This window comes from Diabrotica virgifera, chromosome 10, assembly GCF_917563875.1.
Source record: "Diabrotica virgifera virgifera chromosome 10, PGI_DIABVI_V3a".
Lineage (NCBI taxonomy): Eukaryota > Metazoa > Arthropoda > Insecta > Coleoptera > Chrysomelidae > Diabrotica > Diabrotica virgifera.
In genome coordinates this window covers 10,129,328-10,142,287 of record NC_065452.1, presented here as the reverse complement: position 1 = coordinate 10,142,287, position 12,960 = coordinate 10,129,328, and the positions used below count along the sequence as shown (strand labels likewise).

General features: G+C 30.5%; 1 protein-coding gene across 1 annotated transcript in view; it reads left to right on the top strand.

Moving 5' to 3' along the window:
* Positions 1-12,960, top strand: part of LOC114334525 (protein MEMO1) — an 83,855-nt gene that overhangs the window by 8,440 nt on the left and 62,455 nt on the right. The window lies entirely within an intron of this gene.

The following is a 12,960-nucleotide window of genomic DNA, read 5'->3' as shown; positions in this document are numbered from 1 at the left end:
AAACACTAAAGTTCTAAAGTAGTTTAAGTAAAAGTTATTAACAAATAACGATTTTCACTTATTTTGCTGTTTGCATAGCAACAAATTAAATTTTTAACTTTCAAAAATCGGCATTTTGAAGGTTTTTGTATGTATACACCGTTCTTAGGCGTCAACGCCCTTCGGTAGGGATCTATGGAGGAGTATCACCGAGCCGGAAGCCCTTATCCCTTCCCGTACCGCTCCTCCATAGGCCGATCAGACGCCAGTTTATTTCAGACCAAGCCGTAGACTCTATTGAGTTTTATACTACGGTGTTGGCCTTTTATAAATTTCATGACCTAGCTGAGGCTCGAACCAGCGACCGCAAATCGCAAATCCACTAAACTTGTCGATCGCCTGAGCCCCAGCTAACTGGACCGTCAAGACCGATTTTGAAGGTTTTTCAATGTTCTAAAAAATTAAATTTTGTAGTTTTATGTCAACTGTTTAACTTTTATTTGAATGGGGTGCAAAAAATCGAAAAAATCGGGTTTTTGCACTAAATTGTTAATAATTAAAAACGCGAACTCTAGGCAAGAAACAGGTAGGTTTTCTTCCCATAGGCCGACAATAACTAAAAAAGTAGTCAGCTACCTGGATCTTTGAGTGTCCCGAACATGGTCTATTTCTAGCTTATTAACCTGGAGTAGTTGGAACGTGAGTGGCGGGCTTAATCTAAATAGGTCAAAACGGCAAACAAGTGTATGTTTTCAAAAAACTTTTGATAGTGTGTAAAAAATATATTTTATATCAGCTAAGTACTTTCAACACATAACGTGCCATCATCAGAGCTTCCTAAAAGGACATATTAAGATAAAATTTTTTTCTATAAAAAATAAGTGAAAAACTTACGTCCTCTTAAAATACCTTCATAGAAGAGCAATTGCCCAACAACACAACAAAAAACATGAATACTGGGCAAAAGCCACAGATATAGGGTAATAACCCTTTACAGTGAATAGAATCACATCTAAATTCTTTTATTAAATTATAAAGATAACATGGCTGAGTCAGACCATTTTGAGCCCACGTGAACAGCAGATCAGCTGAGGAAGACTGTCATTTATAGGACGTAAGTTTTTCACTCATTTTTTATAGAAAAATTTTTTATCTTAATATGTCCTTTGAGGAAGCTCTGATGATGGCACGTTATGTGTTGAAAGTACTTAGCTGATATAAAATATATTTTTTACACACTATCAAAAGTTTTTTGAAAACATACACCTGTTTGCCGTTTTGACCTATTCAGAAGTGTGTACAAGTCTTGCAGTCTTTTCCAATTTATCTAAATAAACAGTTGTCTCAAAAGAACTTGTTCTTTGAAAGTACATAATTACATATTGTTTATATTATCAGAAAAACAGCTAAAAAACAAGGGACTAATTATTATAATATGTATAATACTTATATTGTTGTATAATGTTATATAATACTTTAAATACGTTTTGTATGTTCCTCAAGACGATATTATACTGATAAAGATGTACCTGATATATCAAATAACGCAGAGTAATGAAATTGATATCAGTATTCAGATAAATATATATGTTCTTTTATTGATTGTACTGACTTAAAAGAAACTGTTAATTCATAATTTTGAAACGTGGAAGTCATTTTGAAACGAGGGAGAATAATAATGTCATCAGACTGTATGCAGAAAAACAATCAACAAAAATGGGAAATTAAAAAATTTAAAAGAAATACGTGTACTTGGCTGTATCCCATATAGACCAGGGCGCATCTGTAAAAATATTAGTACATTTGGACGTTGAGAGGTGACTCAAATTTTTTTGCAGAAATTGCTTGAAAATAACTCAAATAATAATATTTGAGTTATCCTCCCTCTCAAAAAGGTCCGGAACATTGTTTAAATAATTAAAATGTCAAAAAATGAAGGAAAAATTCAATTTTTTCTTGGTTTTTTGATTATAACTTTAAAAGTATTCATTTCCGAGAAAAGTTTTACTGACATAAAAGTTGCGTAATTGAATTTCCTATAACACAGAATTGGTTAAAAATTTAAAAAATAGTCACCCTTGTTGCAAAATAGCAATAATTGCGAAAAAAACCATACAAAAACAAGTATTCGAACTTTACGTTTTTAAACCATTTATGCTAAACTTAGGACGTTCATATTTTACCCAGAAAAACTTTATGATACAATAAAACAATACTGTAAATTTCATTAAGATCGGTTCAATAGATTTTGCAAAATAAATTTTGCAATCCAGCTTTCGCAAAAAAAAAATCATTTTTTCAAAATGTTACAGGGCTGAAAATAAGGCAGATAAGCAGGTTGAAATTATTTTTGCGTATAGAAGTGTACTGTAACTTTCATTTGCAATTTGCAAAATTAAAATCGATTAACTACCACGGCGTCAGGATTTTTTTTATATAAACATTAATTATTGGTGCTACGCGCAGGACAGCTGATAGTTTGCTCTGATTGGGCATTCCAATGACCTTTGATAAATATTGATATATTTTAATTTTTATTACATTTCGATATAAATAAATAAATTTGTTTATTGCAAAATAAAAACACATACTCTATCCTTTGAAATAACACTTTTTTTAGCAAAAACTTTCTTTGTTCATATATTTTAACTTAGAAAATAAAAGTTTATTGTTTTTAGACATATGCAATTGTTTAAATAATATTTCACAAACAATAATAAAATTAGTTTGATTTTTGTGGAATTACAATATTAAAATACAACAAAATATAGAGTAAGAAAATAATATATTAGATAAAAATTGGAAGAAATTTTGGTGGAAATCAACTTGTGTGAATCGAACACCGCTGTCCTGCGCGTAGCACCAAAAATTAATGTTTATTTAAAAAATTTCCTGACGCCGCACAGTGGTTCCAAATGCCGAAAACGTGGTCATGAACCTTTAAAAGCGTATATTGTTTATACATTTTGGAATTACTTTCGTTCTTAAGGGTTTTTGGCATCGCTGATTACGAATCTGGCATTATTTTTTCTGAAAAACAAAATGGCGGATCCAACATGGCGGAAATAAATTGAAAATATCACTCAAAAAGGAAAATTTTTTGTAAAATTTGGTAGGTTAAGGTAGCTGATTACAAATCTAACATTACTTTTTTTTCAAACAAAATGGCGGATCCAATATGGACGAAAGAAGTTCGAAAATTTTATTTTAGCAGCATTTTTGTTTAAAATGTTATACTATAAGGGACTTTTGAAGCTGCTGATTACCAATACATTTTCTTTATGAAGTACAATATTCAGAACCTATTACTTATGTACAACTGCCCATACATACTCAACAATCGCCAGAATCATGTAATATGCGTCATTTCCCACTTTTGTATTCAAACAACTGCCAGAATGCATAGGCAGTTATAGGCAGCTAAACCAAAGTGATTCTGTATCTCCTTACTATATATTTTAAGATTAAAAAACATTAGTCGCAGAATTATGCAGAATTTTGTACTTTTGGAATGCATCTTTACAAATTTTTAAATATTTTAAGTATATTTTCACTATTTATGCATTAAAAAATTTAAGGCATTTATTGTTAATAAATGTTGATTTAAGTTACATCTTACATTACTACATACTTAATAAAGAAGAATCTAATTTACAGCGATAAAATTGATAAACTACCAAACGTTTTACAGCGTTTTCAATATACGAGTTCTTTTTCACTTTCTCTGCCGGCTAAAATAACCCCGGACATGGCCCACTTGTTCCTGAGTTGTGAACTAGAATACATCCAGTCTGATCCTCATATCTGCATATTAGGACTCTACGATAGTATGAAAAAACAACTGTAAACATGAAAATCCCTAAATAGGGACTCCTTTTTTCGCCTCATTACCACGTTTTCAGCAATTGGAACCACTGTGCGCCGTGGTAATTAATCCATTTTAATTTTGCAAATTGAAAATAAAAGGTACAGTACACCTCTATAAGCAAAACAAAATTCAACCTGCTATCTGCCTTATTTTCAGTCCTGTGACATTTTGAAAAAATGAATTTTTTTTGCGAAAGCTGGATTGCAAAATTTATTTTGGAAAATCTATTAAACCGATCTTAATGAAATTTACAGTATTGTTTTATAGTATCATAAAGTTTTTCTGGGTAAAATATGAACGTCCTAAGTGTAGCATAAATGATTGAAAAACGTAAAGTTCGAATACTTGTTTTTGTATGGTTTTTTCGCAATTATTGCTATTTTGCAACAAGGGTGACTATTTTTTTAATTTTTAACCAATTCTATGTTATAGGAAATTTAATTACGCAACTTTTATGTCAGTACAACTTTTCTCAAAAATGAATAGTTTTAAAGTTATAATCAAAAAACCAATAAAAAAATCGAATTTTTCCTTCATATTTTGACATTTTTATTATTTAAGCAATGTTCCGGACCATTTTGAGCGGGAGGATAACTCAAATAATATTATTTGAGTTATTTTCAAGCAATTTCTGCAAAAAAATTTGAGTCACCTCTCAACGTCCATCTCAAAACAGATGCGCCCTGGACTAATAGCATAGTTATAAAAACTTACGATTGAAGTAAAAATTTCGAATGTAAAATGTTATATATGTTACAGTTCAAGTTGATTCTCAGTTAGAGTTGACTTTTCCTAGTTCGAATCAACTCCAACTGAAACGAGCAGTAAAAGTTGATTTGAAAAATTTAAATCAACTTTTACTAGTTGAAGTTGACTCTTCCTAACTCTTGTTAGTAAAAGTAGATTATACAATTTATACGAGTATAATCTCACGTGCATTTTTGATGAGTGTGCGTCTCTTTGTTTTGACCGTTTCAACTACTTATTAGTCCAGGCTGCAACGTCGCCCCCGTTAGGTAAATTATTCTGATTCGATTTTTTTGCACAAACTGACTCAAACAGATACATCATTATAACAAATACACAGTGTCAGGCGGTATCGCGGTCGAAAAATTGTTTAACCAATTTTTGTTAACCAAATTCACAAAAATAACTCTTATCTACTCTACCTCATATTATGTATAAGTTTTTATTGTGTGAAAATTGTAAATATAGATAGCAGTACATGAAGGGTTTAAAGTGTGCCTGAAGTAATAATGTATTTTAAATGGGATTTACTTTTTCACACTGTTTTTTAGCACACTTTCATATAATCAAATATCCTTAACTTTCGCCTTGTCATGGTAATGACATGTGAGCAATAAATTACAAAAAAAAGTTTTACAGTTTTGTGGTTTGACAGAAGTTTGAATTTTTAAATGTCAAAGTTCTAAAAAATTGTAAAATAGGAATGTATTCCAGTGACGAAGCAGTTTTTTTATTTGTATTTTGGTAGATAAAATATTGTATAAAACTGTGCGTGAATTACTTTTTGCGGACTTGGACGATGTATATCACTCGGCCCGCTCGTGCTCTAAACATCGCGTGCGTGCGCAAAAAGCATACTTCACGAACTGTTTTATAAATAACTAAGTATTTCACTCCGGACAAATTTTTTTAGATTATTTTGGTCATTCACAGCAAAAAAAGGTCTCATTTTTAAGGCTTAATAACTCGATTAAAAACTATTATTATGAAAGTCAGAAAGTCAGCTAATCAAAGTTTAAAGCCCTCCCTACAAGGTCCTGAAGACATTTTTGTCATTATTTTATTACTAAGCTGTTATTTTTAATTATCAACAATGAGCGCTAAAAGCGTATAGAGGCGGCCGTCAATGTGAGTGCGAGTAAGATCCTCCATTCCGACCGTCCAATGGTGCATCTCAGTCGCACTCACATTGACAGCCGCCTCAATACGTACCTAGCGCTCATTGTTAATAATTAAAAATAACATCTTAGTAATACAATAATGACAAATATTTCTTCAGTACCTTGTAGGGGGGTCGTTAAAATTTGATTTGGTGACTTTCTGACTTTCATAATAATAATTTTTAACTGAGTTATTAAGCCTTGAAAATGGTCATTTTCGCATTTTTCAAATTTTAAATCGCGTATAACTCGAGAACAACAAATTTTACAGAAAAATCACAAAAGACCTCTTTTGCTCCGAATGACCCAAATGATGTAAAAAAAATGTCCGAAGTGAATTTTTTTTGTGAATTTGTTTAAAAAAAATGTTTAAACAATTTTTAGATTACGGTACCACCTGACACCCTGTGGATTCGTTATAAGGGCCTCTTTTTGATTAAGTTTGTGCAAAAGAATCGAACTGGAATAATTTACCTAACGGGGGTGACGATACAGCCTGGACTATAAATATCACGATTTGAACATAATATACAGTAACATTTAATTTCTAGAATCGGTTGTTTGTGTGAATCAACTTTTACTAAATGGCATTGGGAAGACTATTAACTAGTTGGAGTCTACTTTTACTAGTAAATGTTAAATAAAAATCTTCATTCTATATTTATAATCAACTTTTACTAAAACCAGCCGTTTGAGTCGACTCAAACTAGGAAAAGTCAACTCCAACTGGATAATCAACTTGAACTGTAACATATAAACTTTTATTATAAAAATTAAATTTACATACTTACTTAAAATTCTGTTTAAAGTATTTTTATCAAAAAAATATTGAGAGGCAAAAAAGTTTTAAAAAACTTGTGTTTAATTAATGCTACCACAATAAGAATTTAATTGGAACGTACATAAAAGTTTGGGGTGATTGAAGGGAACAAACCCCCCAAAAAAATTTTATGGGATGCACAAATTTCACTATAATTTCTTTTTAAGATGCTTCTGCCATAATAATGCCACATGTCCATTTTCATTAAAAAATCTCTAATAGTTTTCGATATATCGGAAAAAATCGATTTTCATTTTGTAACTTCAAAGGGCTGTAACTTTTTGTGTGCATATTTGTACAAAGATAAGTTAGGTTCATTCGAACTATTTTTGGTCTCAGAATATGTGATTTAATTTATGACCTGTATTTTCGTTACACCCTGTATATTACTTAGAAAAAAGTGAAAAATATGATGTTATGAAGTCTGTAGACCCAGTAGAAGCAGAGTTGTAGCTAGTAAACAATAGGTTCTTATTCGTCAAATTCTAAATCGAATATTTCAACGTGAAATAACCAAAAAATGACGCACTTTTTGGGGAAAACTCGTCACAAATTTTTTAAAGTCACAAAGGTTTAAAGTTAAAGTAAAAGTTTAAAGTGTATATTAAACAAAAGGTTAATTTTTCTTTTTTAAAAACGTTTCATCAAAAGTAAGTAAGTTACGCTCAAAATAAAGTTATTCCCTTTTTTTGGTAAAAAAGATCGTAAAAATCACCCTCTAATTAGCATCCCAAATGAAATTAATCGTTACCACTTCATAAGTTACTTTACTTATATGTACTGTTTATATGATCTGTTAGTTTCATCGGTTCAAAGTTCTCAGTTTTGAAAAAATTTGGATTTAAAGTAAAAAACTGTTTTTAATTTAAAAAAATTCCTTTTTTTTTCAAAATACCTTAAAAATTATTAGTGATACCAAAAACCTCAAGAGTAAGCAAATGTTGATTTTCTCAATATGTTATATTCTTATTTTACTACAAATTTATATAAGACAAATATTGGTTAAGATATGGCTGTTTAAAATTGGTATACACTCGTGATTAGTGACCCATTCAAGCCCTTTCAACTACAGCCCTTTTAAAAATAAACACTTTGGACCGGTGAAACTTACAGATCATTTACAAACAATACATAAGTAAAGTAACTTGTGAAACAGTAACGATTAATTTAATTTGGGATGCCAATTTTTTTACCAAAAAAAAGGGACCAACGTTATTTTGAGCGTAACTTACTTATTACGTGTGATGCTAATTAGGGGGTGATTTTCGCGATTTTTTTACCAAAAAATAAAAGGGACCACCAATATTTTGAGCGTAACTGACTTTCTTTTAATGTTTAAAGTTTTTTTTTTAAACAAAAATAAACCTTTTTTTAAACACTTTAAAAAAGTTGTAATGAGTTTTCCCCTAAAAGTGCTTCATTTTTTGGTTATTTCACGTTGAAATATTCGATTTGGAATTTGACGAATAAGAACCTACTTTTCATTAGCTACAACTCAGCTTCTACTGGTTTATAGACACCATTTTTTCCTCTTTTTTATAAGCTGTATTTTTGCTAAGAATATTTTTGCTTTTTGAGTTATTTATTTATATTTATACGTCTAAAAACGTTTTTTTTTTGCTGAAAAACGAAGATATTCACTCGCAAATAACTCGAAAAGTATTGACTTAGTGAAAAAACTCTATGGAACAAAAGTTGCTTAGTTTATCTCAGTTTTTCCAATTCCGGACTTATTTTAAACGTATATTTTTTCATCTCCGAGAAGGGGTGAAACTCACCCACTGGGCAAAAACACACATCGGCAGAATATCACTTTTTTCCTTGACGTATTAGATATGTGTATGCCAAATTTCATGTCAATCCAAGGAGTCCTTTAAACTTTGGAGGTTTTAAAATATTTTACCGTGAGTGAATGGACTACTAACTATAATCAGTAGAGAGCGGAATATATGCAACACAACATTATTAAAATATGCGCATATATATGCATTACTTTTACTACAAATATGCAGGTATTTTTTCTAAATTTGTCTAAATATGCAAATGCATATTAAAAATACTCAAAAATAAAACAATATATTAAATATAAACATTTATGTTTAAAAAATTCAACCTACCTTTATGTTTAATACATATTTATTTTTCACATAAAAACAAATGAAATGACACACAAAAACTGATATGATAATTAAATTAAGAATCTAAATTATAGTATGAATTTATAATCAAATATTTTTCAAAATTTTCAACTAGCAACTTTTGCCTTCTATCACTAAAAACGTGTTTGGACACAGAAAAAGTTCGTTCTACATCTACTGATGTTATAGGACAATATTTTAATTTAGGCAGTAAACTAATTTGCCAAGTCGTAAGACCTTCAGAAAAGTTGCCTTCAAAAATACGTACAACTTTCCTCAAACAATCGAAGCCCTCATTTTTTTCTAAAACATTTTTTAATTTATTTCTAATTGTAATCCCTGTATTTCCGGGAATTTTTTGACAATGAGCAGAGAAAGTGTTAACAAGATTAACCGAATCACTTAATTGTAAATTCCTTTGTTCTAATGACTTTATTAGATCTGGTAAAAAACTAAAATTAACTTTTATGAACATAAGTTCTTTAGCAATTTGTACGTTACTTAAAAGTTCTTGACTTTCAGTTACCACTGCGAGTCATTTTGAATATCTAACACACCATCTTTTATGGCATCAAAATGATTTGAGTAGAAAATTGCTGCTTTAATCCATGTTCCCCATCTTGTAATTACGGGCTCTGGAGGCAAGTTTACACCTTGTAATTTTTCTTTATACATTTGCACACGTAAAGGTGCTTTCAAAAATACTTTTTTAACGTTTGAAATTAATTTATTGACTAAATCAAATTCACCTCTAAGAACTTCTGCTACTCTGTTTATGCCATGTAGAAGACAAGTGACGTGTACCATATTTGGGTAAAATATTTTCAAATTTTGTCCTACCTTTACCATATACGGAGCGGCATCTGATAAAAATATTAAAAAATGTTCACTTTTTATTTCTGTTGGCAAAAAGAAAGCAGAGAGTGTTTGCTGAATGAAACGGCTTACAGTCACATTATTGGTTTTCTCCAGTTGTTTTGCAGCTATTAAATAAGGTTTCCCTGGTTCATCCTCTTTTAAGGCGCCGATTATAAGATGCACCATATATCGACCACATGCATCTGTACTTTCATCGACAATTACGTAAAAGGTGTTATCGCTTAAAGAAACTTTAATTTCCTCAATTACTCCATCATACAATGCATTCACATTGCCCTTTCGTAGCGTTGCCTCATTAGGAATATTGAAGTTACAATATTTTTGCAAAAATTGCCTGAAATGTATATTTTGTAATTTTTTTAACGGAATGTTTGCTGCAACAAAGCTTGACACAGGTCTTGATTAAACAAACGTTTTTCTTTTTTTGATTCATCTTGATCTTGAACATTTTGAAGAGATGTATGAATGGACTGCTGAACGGGTCCTAATGCAATCTTTTTTATAAGGGAAAATGAAAATGTAGTATGTCAAAGTGTGTAAATAATTTATTTCCTTAGCTGAGCGCTTTCGACATAAACGTCATCATCGGAGCTAATGCTAAAATAAAAAAAGAGATCTTGTAAGAAAAAGAAGTACAAAACTCTTTTTTTACTTACGTCAAATACTAAAAAAGTACCGCTACATAGAGGTGTAAACAAGTGCATCTTAGGAATGTAAATTTGATTTTTAAATTGTGAATGCTAACTTAGTCCTTCGTACAACAGCAAACAGCAAAAAAACAGAAAGAAACGGCCACATACACGTTGCACAAAAACATATAAACTTTTTTCATGGTACGGGTGTCGATATCACCCGTCCATCCTTGGTCTAGTAACAACAGCTGACTGACAAGGTCGGATATTCAAATCTGCTTTTATCTGTTCTGCGTTGACGTTGACAGCTGACGTTGAAACATGAATATTTTAAACATATTGAAAGGAAAATTGAAAAATTTTTTTTTTTTTATATTTTTACAATTTTTTCAATTTTTTCAATTTTCCTTTTAATATGTATAAAATATTCATGTTTCAACGTCAGCTGTCAACGTCAACGCAGAACAGATAAAAGCAGATTTGAATATCCGACCTTGTCAGTCAGCTGTTGTTACTAGACCAAGGATGGACGGGTGATATCGACACCCGTACCATGAAAAAAGTTTATATGTTTTTGTGCAACGTGTATGTGGCCGTTTCTTTCTGTTTTTTTGCTGTTTGCTGTTGTACGGAGGACTAAGTTAGCATTCACAATTTAAAAATCAAATTTACATTCCTAAGATGCACTTGTTTACACCTCTATGTAGCGGTACTTTTTTAGTATTTGACGTAAGTAAAAAAAGAGTTTTGTACTTCTTTTTCTTACAAGATCTCTTTTTTTATTTTAGCATTAGCTCCGATGATGACGTTTATGTCGAAAGCGCTCAGCTAAGGAAATAAATTATTTACACACTTTGACATATTACATTTTCATTTTCCCTTATTCATTCAAGTGTGTACAAACTTATCAGTCTTTCAACCAATCTTTTTTAGCTTCAACTTATGAGTAGCAGTTTTTAAATGTTGGTCGACTTGAAACTTCTTCTCACAGAAAATCTGTAAAAGAAAAAAAATGCTTCTCTCTATGTCCGTCTTTATAGAAGTAAAAGCGAATTTGTCGAATAAAAACACTCTTTCCAGAAAAATTTCTTTTGTGAGACATGATGCTTTTGTTTGTCAGTTCCTCATTTAAAAAATGAAATGTGAAAATGAATGTAACTTACGATTTTGGAACAGGCCTTGCAAAATACTTTGTCTTCACTTAGCTTTAATTCGGGAAAACACTTTATCCAAGCACTTTTTTGAATGGTAGACATATTTAAATTTAATATATACCAATCACTTCAAAAACACTAAATACGATACAACGTTTACTTTAAACAAATGTTGGCCGGAAACTGACAAAATAAATATTAGACCCTTAAAAGCAGGTAGGTACCTACGACTTGCTACGCTAATAAAATAATATTTTTCTGGGAACACCCATAATTGTTAAATTCAGGTAGTAATGGGAAAGTCCAGATAGATAATAATGAGCGATAGATAGATAAATAACGAGCTCGTTCATATCGAAGTTATAAAATTCCAACTAAGAAAGGAAAATTTTAAACTTTTATATAATTTATTTTTAAAATATGCAAAATAAATCTTGTTTAGCTTAAATATGCAATGTTGTGTTTGTTGTCTGAAAATATGCAATATATGCATCTATATGCACTTTGCATATATTCCGCTCTCTAATAATCAGAAATGGGAAATATTGTATTTTGTTCTTGGACATGAAATAGCAGAAGTGCTAGAGAAATTTGCATATTTTGTTTTATATTTATCTAACAACAACAAAATTACCTAATCAGTTTTTGAGAAACTACAAGTACAGATTCTTGTGAGAAAGAAGCCGGTAACAAATGTTTAGTAAATATTAGATAAGTATTAAGATTTTTGAGAAATGTTGAGATACACAAATACACACATCAGAGAAATTGTAGTTTTTCATGGACATGAAAAAATATTAGATTTATTGCTAGATCTTTGAGAGATGACAAATTTGCTAAATGTATGATATTTTGTTTCATGGTGGTATAGAATATGAATAATAAAAAATGACCTATCCAGAAAGTCTATCAGAATAAGTCACTTAAATCACTAAATCACAAAAAATCCGATTGGTGGATAAGTATTCATGAATTAAATGATTTTAGTGACTGTTTTAAAGAATATAGTCAAACTATAGTCAAAACTATTGCTTATATTATAGGTGCATTTTCTTTATTGATTTGTAATTGAAATTTGAAATGAGTAAAGAACACCGGCAGTGATAAACATGGAATATAGACTCTCAGGTTAACTTAAGGTGAAAATATTGTACATTACCTTAATCCTTTAATACGATAAATACACCTGGCTCCACAATCTTAAAAAACCGGTTTTTACCAATGTTCAAACACACAAATATTGTTGAAGAAACTGTTCATCGCGCGTCTCAAAACGTATTGTTTTATCACCTGAAATTTCGTATTGTTTTAACGTAACAGACGTCAGGTCAACCTAGCCTTTAAGGCGACATCTGTTGTGTAAATTTATTATAATAATACAAACATAGAGATAGAGCATTAAGCCTACCTTACACGGTCAATAATTAATACTGATGGACATAATATTGAAAAAAATAAAACCCTTTGATTTTATGTCTTTAATGATTTTTATTGAAGTCCCATCAATACAGGGTGCGCCAAACCTCTGGTTTTCTTTGATTACGGCTAAACTATGGGATATACAAAAAAATAGTTTTAACAAA